This window comes from Mandrillus leucophaeus, unplaced genomic scaffold (genome assembly GCF_000951045.1).
Source record: "Mandrillus leucophaeus isolate KB7577 unplaced genomic scaffold, Mleu.le_1.0 Scaffold67, whole genome shotgun sequence".
Taxonomy (NCBI): Eukaryota; Metazoa; Chordata; class Mammalia; order Primates; family Cercopithecidae; genus Mandrillus; species Mandrillus leucophaeus.
This window is the reverse complement of record NW_012107252.1, coordinates 4985290-4993840: the sequence shown is the minus strand read 5'-3', so window position 1 is coordinate 4993840 and position 8551 is coordinate 4985290. Positions and strand designations below refer to the sequence as shown.

Sequence of the window (8551 nt, the reverse complement as noted above, 5' to 3'; positions counted from 1 at the left end):
GATGGTCTCGATCTCCTGACCTCGTGATCCGCCCGTCTCGGCCTCCCAAAGTGCTGGGATTACAGGCTTGAGCCACCGCGCCCGGCCTGTTTTAACTGTTAATTCTTCAGAGTCAGAATTTGAACACAGTGGTGTGTACTCCAATGCCTTTGCTTTTTGTTGTGTCGTTGAAAAGAAGAAAAGCTTTTTAACAACCAGAACTTTGCAATAATAGAACAGACTGCTGAAGTGAGCTCTTTATTACTGGTATTGTTTTAGTAGGCCAGGCTGACTCTGCCTTCTGTAGTGTCCAATCCAGTGGACAGTTTTCTTCATACCATATACTACTTTGTGGTATTTGATATGTTTGCTGGTTCCACTTTTGGTTTCTGTGACATATTAGGTTGGTGCAAAAGTAATTGTGGTTTTTGTCATTACTATCAATGGCAATATACTTTCTTCTGGTTTTGCTTTTTTCCTTTTTAGTCTCATTTGTATACTCTTCCTTTTTTTGTCCTGTATATGTTGATGTTCCCTTGACCACTTATCTGCTTTCACCTAAGCACAAAAAGAAGGGGCCTGGGCTTTGGTACATAGTAGGAACTCAGTATTACCTATGGTCATATTCTCTACTTTGGAAAATTCTTTAGTAAGTGCTAGTGACTTTTTTTTTTTTTTTTTTTTTTTTGAGATGGAGTCTCACTCTGTTGTCCGGGCTGGAGTGCAGTGGCATGATCTCAGCTCACTGCAAGCTCCGTCTCCTGGGTTCATGCCATTCTCCTGCTTCAGCCTCCCGAGTAGTTGGGACTACAGGTGCCTGCCATCATGCCCGGCTAATTTTTGTTTGTTTGTTTTTTTGTTTTTTTTAAAGCAGAGATGATGTTTCACCATGTTAGCCAGGATAGTCTCCATCTCCTGACCTTGTGATCCACCCACCTCGGCCTCCCAAAGTACTGGGATTACAGGCGTGAGCCACCGCACCCAGTGTGCTAGTGACTTTTAAGTGTACATCTTCAGTCTAGTCTTCTCTCCTAAGCTCCAGTGTGGTGTCTCCAACAACCTCCTGGACATTGTTAACTGGTGTTCCTTCAGGCAACTTAAACTCAGTAAGATCTGAGAAGAATTCGCATCTCCTTACACATCATATCCTTTAGGTGAATGGCTAGCCATTCTCCCAGGTACCCAAACCAGAAACATGGGAGGGATTCTAGTTAAACTTGGAGTCATCTGGGTACCTCTTGTACCTCGTATATCCACTTGGTCACCTTTTTTTTTTTTTTCCTTGAGCTGGAGTTTTGCTCTTGTCCCCCAGGCTGGAGTGCAATGGCGCGATCTTGGCTTGCTGCAATTTCTGCCTCCTGGCTTCAAGCGATTCTCCTGCCTCAGCCTCCTGAGTAGCTGGGATCACAGGGGTCTGCCACCATGCCTGGCTAATTTTTGTGTTTTTAGTAGAGATGGGGTTTCACCATGTTGGCCAGGCTAGTCTCCTGACCTCCGGTGATCTGCCCGCCTTGGCATCCCAAAGTGCTGGGATTACAGGTGTGAGCCACGGTGCTCGGACTTGAACACTTTTTTTTTTTTTTGAGATGGTGTCTTGCTCTGTCACCCAGGCTGGAGTGCAGTGGCGCTATCTCGGCTCACTGCAAGCTCCGCCTCCCGGGTTCATGCCATTCTCCTGCTTCAGCCTCCTGAGTAACTGGGACTACAGGTGCCTGCCACCATGCCCAGCTAATTTTTTTGTGTTTTTGGTAGGGACGGGGTTTCACCGTGTTAACCAGGATGGTCTCGATCTTCTGACCTCGTGATCCACCTGCCTCAGCTTCCCGAAGTGCTGGGATTACAGGCATGAACCCCTGCGCCCGGCCAGAACACCTTTTAAAAAATGTCACTTATCTCTGCCCAGCATGGTGGTGCTGAGGAGGCTGAGGCAAAGGGGATCCCTTGAACTTAGGAGTTCGAGGCTGTAGTGTGCAATGATCATGCGTGTAAAGTCCAGCCTGGGCAACATAGTGAGACCCCCATCTCTAAAAAAATAGGTCACTTATCTTCTCTCACTTCTTTTTCCTCAATGCCAGTACTTTAATTAAGCCTTCTCTCTTATCTGTCATTAACAATTATCTTGTTCGGGCACGGTGGCTCATGCCTATAATCTCAGCACTTTGGGAGGCTGAGTCGGGCAGATCACCAGGTCAAGAGATTGAGACCATCCTGGTCAACATGGTAAAACCCCGTCTCTACTAAAAATACAAAAAAAGTTAGCTGGGCGTGGTGGTGCGTGCCTGTAGTCCCAGCCACTCGGGAGGTGGTGGCAGGAGAATCGCTTGAACCTGGGAGCCGGAGGTTGCAGTGAGCCAAGATCGCATCACTGTACTCCAGCCTGGGTGACAGAGCAAGACTCCATCTCAAAAAAAAAAAAAAATTATCTTATTGCACTGTACTATATTCATTGATTTACATATATCTTTCGGGAGACTGAGCTCTTGGAAAGGTGGAGTCATGTTTTATTCCATTTTGTACATCCTCCTACCAGAGAGGCAATATTAACATAGAGATTAAGAGTACAGGCTCTGGGTTTGAATTCTGGCTCCTCCACTTCTCTTTTTTTGAGACGGAGTCTCACTCTGTCGCCCAGGCTGGAGTGCAGTGGCGTGATCATAGCTTACTGCAACCTCCGCCTGCTGGGTTCAAGCGATTCTCCTGCCTCAGCCTCCTGAGTAGCTGGGACTATAGGCGCATGCTGCCATGCCTGACTAATTTTTGCATTTTTAGTAGAGACGGGATTTCACCGTGTTGGCCAGGATGGTCTCGATCTCCTGACCTCGTAATACACCTGCCTCGGCCTCCCAAAATGCTAGGATTTACAGGCATGAGCCTCTGTGCTCAGCCTTCTACCACTTCTTGGTTATGAGATTCGGCAAGTTAATATCCTTAATTCCTTCGTTTACACATTTGTAAATTGGGGGTAATAATAGTATCTATTTTATGGGACTGTTGTGGATATTAAATGTAAAGCACTTGGAAAAGCATCCGGATTATAGTAAATGCTCAGTAAATACTATAGCACCTGTCCTGATGCCTTGCACCTAGTGGCTACCCAATTAACATTTGAGTCAGCTAATAGAGGGAATTCCTGAATTGGTCGAAAGATTAAACTAGTTCATCTCTAACTGCCTTTATAACTTTCACCCTAAGTTTCTGTTTTATGTCATGGCTTAGGGCCTGGTGGATTGAAATTACACAGCAAATATGATGCTTATTTAGAAGAGCTAATACGCTTTTAAGAACTGGCTTTTGATCTGTCTGGTACTAATATATGCCATTGTGTATATTCGTGGTTAATTAGTTAAGGGATGCCAGTTTTTATGCTAGATTGCCTTTGATTTGAATGGAAACTGCAACTCATTATTTCACAGCAGGATGGCAAGCTCAGCAGTATTGCTTTTATTTTTAATTAGACAGTCATCCTGAAATGTGTCTGTATTAGCTGTGTTGGTCCATAGACAGGAAAACAGCTGAGCAGACTTGTCATGTAGATTTCCCATGTGTTTGGTATTGATACCCAGCTAATGTGCTTGTCAGTATTCCCATTCTAGAAAATAAATGACCAGTTTTTGGGGCTACATATTACTCATAATGAATCCTTAATTTGTTTTGGATTAGGTGGGGACTTTTATGATTATAGAAAGAAAACAATGTGATGAGGGTATTGGTATATTATGTTTGCAGCCTTTTTCTACTCTTTATATCTAGGGTGAAAAATCCACTGAATTCTCAGAAATCCTTTCTGATGATTTTGTGGGATAATATTACCAACTTGGTGCACACATGATTCCATATTTGGATGGACATTGACAATTTTTGATTGCTGGCTGACACTTTGCCAAATCCAGCTACCTGTTGGTAGATAGCTTTCTAGTGCATTACAGGATTAAATTTGTGTCTGGACTATTGTGAAGTTTTATCTACTTTGTTTCGGTGAAATGAAAGGGTGAGAAACAACAGATACTGTGCATTAGAATGGAAAATAGAGAATGATTGGGATTAGGCATATTTTCCCTGTCAGCATGGCATCCATTCTTTAGAATGTCTGTTTAAATCAATACTAATTTTTCTGTCTGTAGAATGTGATTGAATGACTGAAGGAAGGCTTTTGCCTCAGAGACTGGTAGAGCTATCATTTGTACACTTTTTAGTCTCCCTGTTGAGGGAAGTTGGGGCATAGCAGTAGCTTTCTACATAGCTAACCCACAGATCATTTTTCACAGAAATTTGACTGTATTTCTGAAGGAGACATGTTATAATGGGGAGTGCTTAGGTTTGAAACTACTGGATTTGGTTCGTGAGTCTCACTAGTTGTTTATGTTTGGAGAAATCATAATCTCTCAGGATTTTGATTTCTTTCTTTAAATTAGAGATGATAATACATGCTTTGCAGAGTTGTCACAAAGATTAGAGATAACATACAAAACCCTTGGTAGAATGCATGGTCTATAGTAAATAGTGGCTGTAGTTTTTATTTCCAGAAGCATATTTCATACAGGAGTGTGGTCTGAGAGTCCTAAAAATTTCCTTGATTTTTCTGAAAAATGATTTTTGGAATTCTTACTTTGAAAAGATAAAAAAATATAATACTGAAGATAGACTATTTAGTTCACTAACTTTTTTTAATTGGTAGCTTTTCAAATTACTTTCCCCAATCAAAGCTTTTAATTGTGTTTTCTTTGTGAAAAACAAATCAACTCCTATATAAATGAAATTAATATTTGAAAAAACAAAGCTACCTATGTAGAAAAGAAAAAGTTTTGAACTTCCAAGTTTTTAGTATTTAAGTTGAGAACATAGTTACTAAAAAATTACTTTTGTCCTTAAAAGCCACATAATTTGGGCATTTTTGAAAGACTGCTAAATGCTATTTCCTAGTTTAAGAACAAAAATGATTAAGCTTTTCTAACACAGTGTTTCTCAACCAGGACACTATTGGCATTTAAGGCAGGACAATTCTTTGTTTTGTGCATTGTAGGACATTTAGCTTCCCTAGCCCCTGCCCACTAAAATACCAGTAGTGCTCATCCCACATCCCCATCATTGTGACAATAACGCCTTATGTTTTTCTGGTAATGTGATGGTAACTGTAGTTATCTCTGCTCCAAAAAAATGTGTATTAATACTTTGAGGGACACTATTAGTATCAATAGGTAATACTCAATAAATAAGACCAAGAGAGGTAATCCAGAGGCAGAAACCATCATAAAATGTCATATATTTCAAATAATGTGTTTTCTTATTTTAAAGGTAATCATTCCCACATTTTATAAAATTGGGCTTGGTTTTAGAATTTGTACATGTATACCTTTGCTACCTTTTATTAGTTATTAAAATTTGTCAGAATAAATTGACAGAATTTATAGCTTGGTTGATTTCATTTAAAATGTAGTCATTTAGTTTGCTGGCCAAGGGAGCAGAAGGCATCATTTGGAAGTTTTCCCTTGCTCAGCACTTCTCTAAAATGGATTAATACAGTTCTTACTCCCATGGAGAGGATTCTACTTCTTACCACTCATCTCAGCTATCTAATCATTAGTATTACTTTAGCTTGTGATAGGGGCTCTATACTACATATCAGTGTTTGTTATAAGCTAATTTTTTTTTGTTTGCTTGTTTGTTTTTTTGAGACAGGCGTTTGCTCTATTGCCCAGGCTGGAATGCAGTGACCCAAACACGGCTCATTGCAGCTTTGACCTCCTGGGCTCGAGCAATCCTCCCACCTTGGTCTCCTGAGTAGCTAGGACTACAGGTGTGCAAGACCATGCCAGGCTAATTTTTGTATTTTTTGTAGAGACGGGGGTTTCACTATGTTGCCCAGGCTGATCTTGAACTCCTGGGCTCAAGCAGCTGCCTGAGCCTCTAAAAGTGCTGGGGGATTACAGACATGAGCCAGTGATCCCACCCAATATTTTAAGTTTGTGGACTTAAATAAGTTAGGCTATCCAAAAATTCAGCCATGATTTTGAAGTTTTAGCCTAAGATATATATATAGTCCTACGACCAAAAACTACAGTGGAAATTTAGCTGAATAAAAGTTTGAGAGTCTAGAAGCTTGGCTTGCACACTGTCATGCTGTTTATTTGCCAAATTGTTCTCAATGTTTTGCCTTAAGCATGCTATGTAGCTGTTGCATTAGCAATAGACTTTAAAAAAAAAAACAACCTGTGAAGGCCGGGTGCAGTGGCTCACGCCTATAATCCCAGCACTTTGGAAGGCCGAGGTGGGTGGATCACGAGGTCAGGAGTTTGAGACCAGCCTGATCAACATGGTGAAACCGCATTTCTAGTAAAAATACAAAAATTAGCTGGGTGTGGTGGCGCACACCTCTAAGGAGGCTGAGGCAGGGGAATCCCTTGAACCTGGGAGGCAGAGGTTGTGGTGAGCCATGATCACACCACTGTACTCCAGCCTGGGTGACAGAGCAAGACTCCATCTCAAAAAAAAAAAAAAAACCTGTTAAACTTTTTTGAAATTAAAAAAATTTAAATGCAGAAAAGAGTACAGTATAATAAATACCACCCAGAATAACAAATATTTATTAATGAAAAATGGTAAAATTAACAAATATATCATTTTGTGTTGTTTGCCATAGGTTTATTTTTCAATAAAAGGAAACAAAAATATTATTGGCAGTCCATCACCTTAACCACTTGGCCACTTCATCACGTTAAGGAAACAAAATCTTATTGGCATAGTGGATGTCTCTTTTGTTTCCCTTCCTTGTCATTTCACTTCCTTCCCCCGAGACAAATACTGTTATGAATTTAGTGTCTACATTTTTAGTTCATGCTTTTAGGTGTTCACTATAAATATGTAATGTCTTTTTTTTTTTTTTTTTCCGAGACGGAGTCTGGCTCTGCCGCCCAGGCTGGTGTGCAGTGACCGGATCTCAGCTCACTGCAAGCTCCGCCTCCCGGGTTCACGCCATTCTCCTGCCTCAGCCTCCCGAGTAGCTGGGACTACAGGCGCCCGCCACCTCGCCTGGCTAATTTTTTGTATTTTTTAGTAGAGACGGGGTTTTCACCGTGTTAGCCAGGATGGTCTCGATCTCCTGACCTCGTGATCCGCCCGTCTCGGCCTCCCTGTAATGTCTTTAATAATTATAATAACAAACAGGAGTTGAATGCGTATTGTTTATTAGGTACTATCCATTTAATCAATAACTTTGTGGTTATTGTAAGGATTAAACGAGTTAGTAGATATAAAATATAATGTAGGCACTGTTTTTTTTTCGTTTTACAGATAGTGAACTAGAGAGGTAGAGAGGTTAAATAACATATCCAAGTTCATATACTAGAAGTTATGGAGCAAGGATTTGAACCCAGATTGTTTGGCTGTAGATGTAGATGTCATACCATTCATCACTATGCTATTCTGCTTTTCTATAATATATAATATATATTATCATTATTATTTGAGATAGAGTCTTGCTCTGTTGCCCAGACTGGAGTTCTGTGGTATTATCATGGCTCACTGCAGCCTTGACCTCCTGGGGCCCAACTAATCCTCCTGCCTCAGCCTCCTGAGTAGCTGGGACTACAGGCTCATGCCACCATGCCTGGGTAATTTTTGTTTTTGTTCTTATTTTTTTGGAGATGGAGTCTTGCTCTGTTGCCCAGGCTGGAGTCCAGTGGCATGATCTCAGCTCACTGCAACCTCTGCCTCCTGAGTTCAAGCTATTCTCCTGCCTCAACCTCCTGAGTAGCTGGGACTACAGGTGCGCACCACTACGCCCAGCTGATTTTTGTATTTTTAGTAGATACGGGGTTTCATTATGTTGACCAGGATGGTCTCGATCTCTTGACCTTGTGATATGCCTGCCTGGGCCTCCCAAAGTGCTGGGATTACATGTGCAAGCCACCACGCCTGGTCAATTTTTGTATTTTTTGTGGAGATGAGGTTTAACCATGTTGCTCAGACTGGTCTCGAACTCCTGGGCTCAAGCGATCCACTGCCTCAGCCTCTCAAAGTGTTGGGATTATAGACATGAGGCACCGTGCCTGACTAGTATATATTATTTTGTGTATTTTTAAAATACATTTTTACAAAAATGGTATACTATGGGGTGGTTGTGCAGTTTTTTTAGTAACTTCTTTAAAAACCTTTTTTTGAATTAAATTTTAATAATATTGCTAGCTACAACTTGCTTTTCCTCCCAACTCTACATTACTTTTTAAATACATCCACATTGCTACTTATAATTTATTCATCTAAGTGCTGTATGTTTTATTGAGAAATATGCTACAGTTTATTATCTATTGCTCCTACAGATGAACTTTAGGTTGTTTCCTTTCTTTCCCCTGATTACCCACAGTGATAAAATGAAATGAATATCTTTATTCAGGCCTCTTGTGTTTATGTGCAAGAGTTTCTCTATGCATATAACATTTAAGAAATACATTTATACCTCTTGAAAAGTGCTGTGAGCCAAGATACAAATACCAAAATTTAGTCTATTGTGCTATTGTAAAACTTCTAACAGGACTCTTACCAAAGCAACTCAGTTGCAATTAGCATTTCGTCCCCT

At 40.8% G+C, this 8551-nt stretch overlaps 1 protein-coding gene across 2 annotated transcripts in view; it reads left to right on the top strand.

Moving 5' to 3' along the window:
• Positions 1 to 8551, top strand: part of TESK2 (testis-specific kinase 2) — a 180379-nt gene that overhangs the window by 30763 nt on the left and 141065 nt on the right. The window lies entirely within an intron of this gene.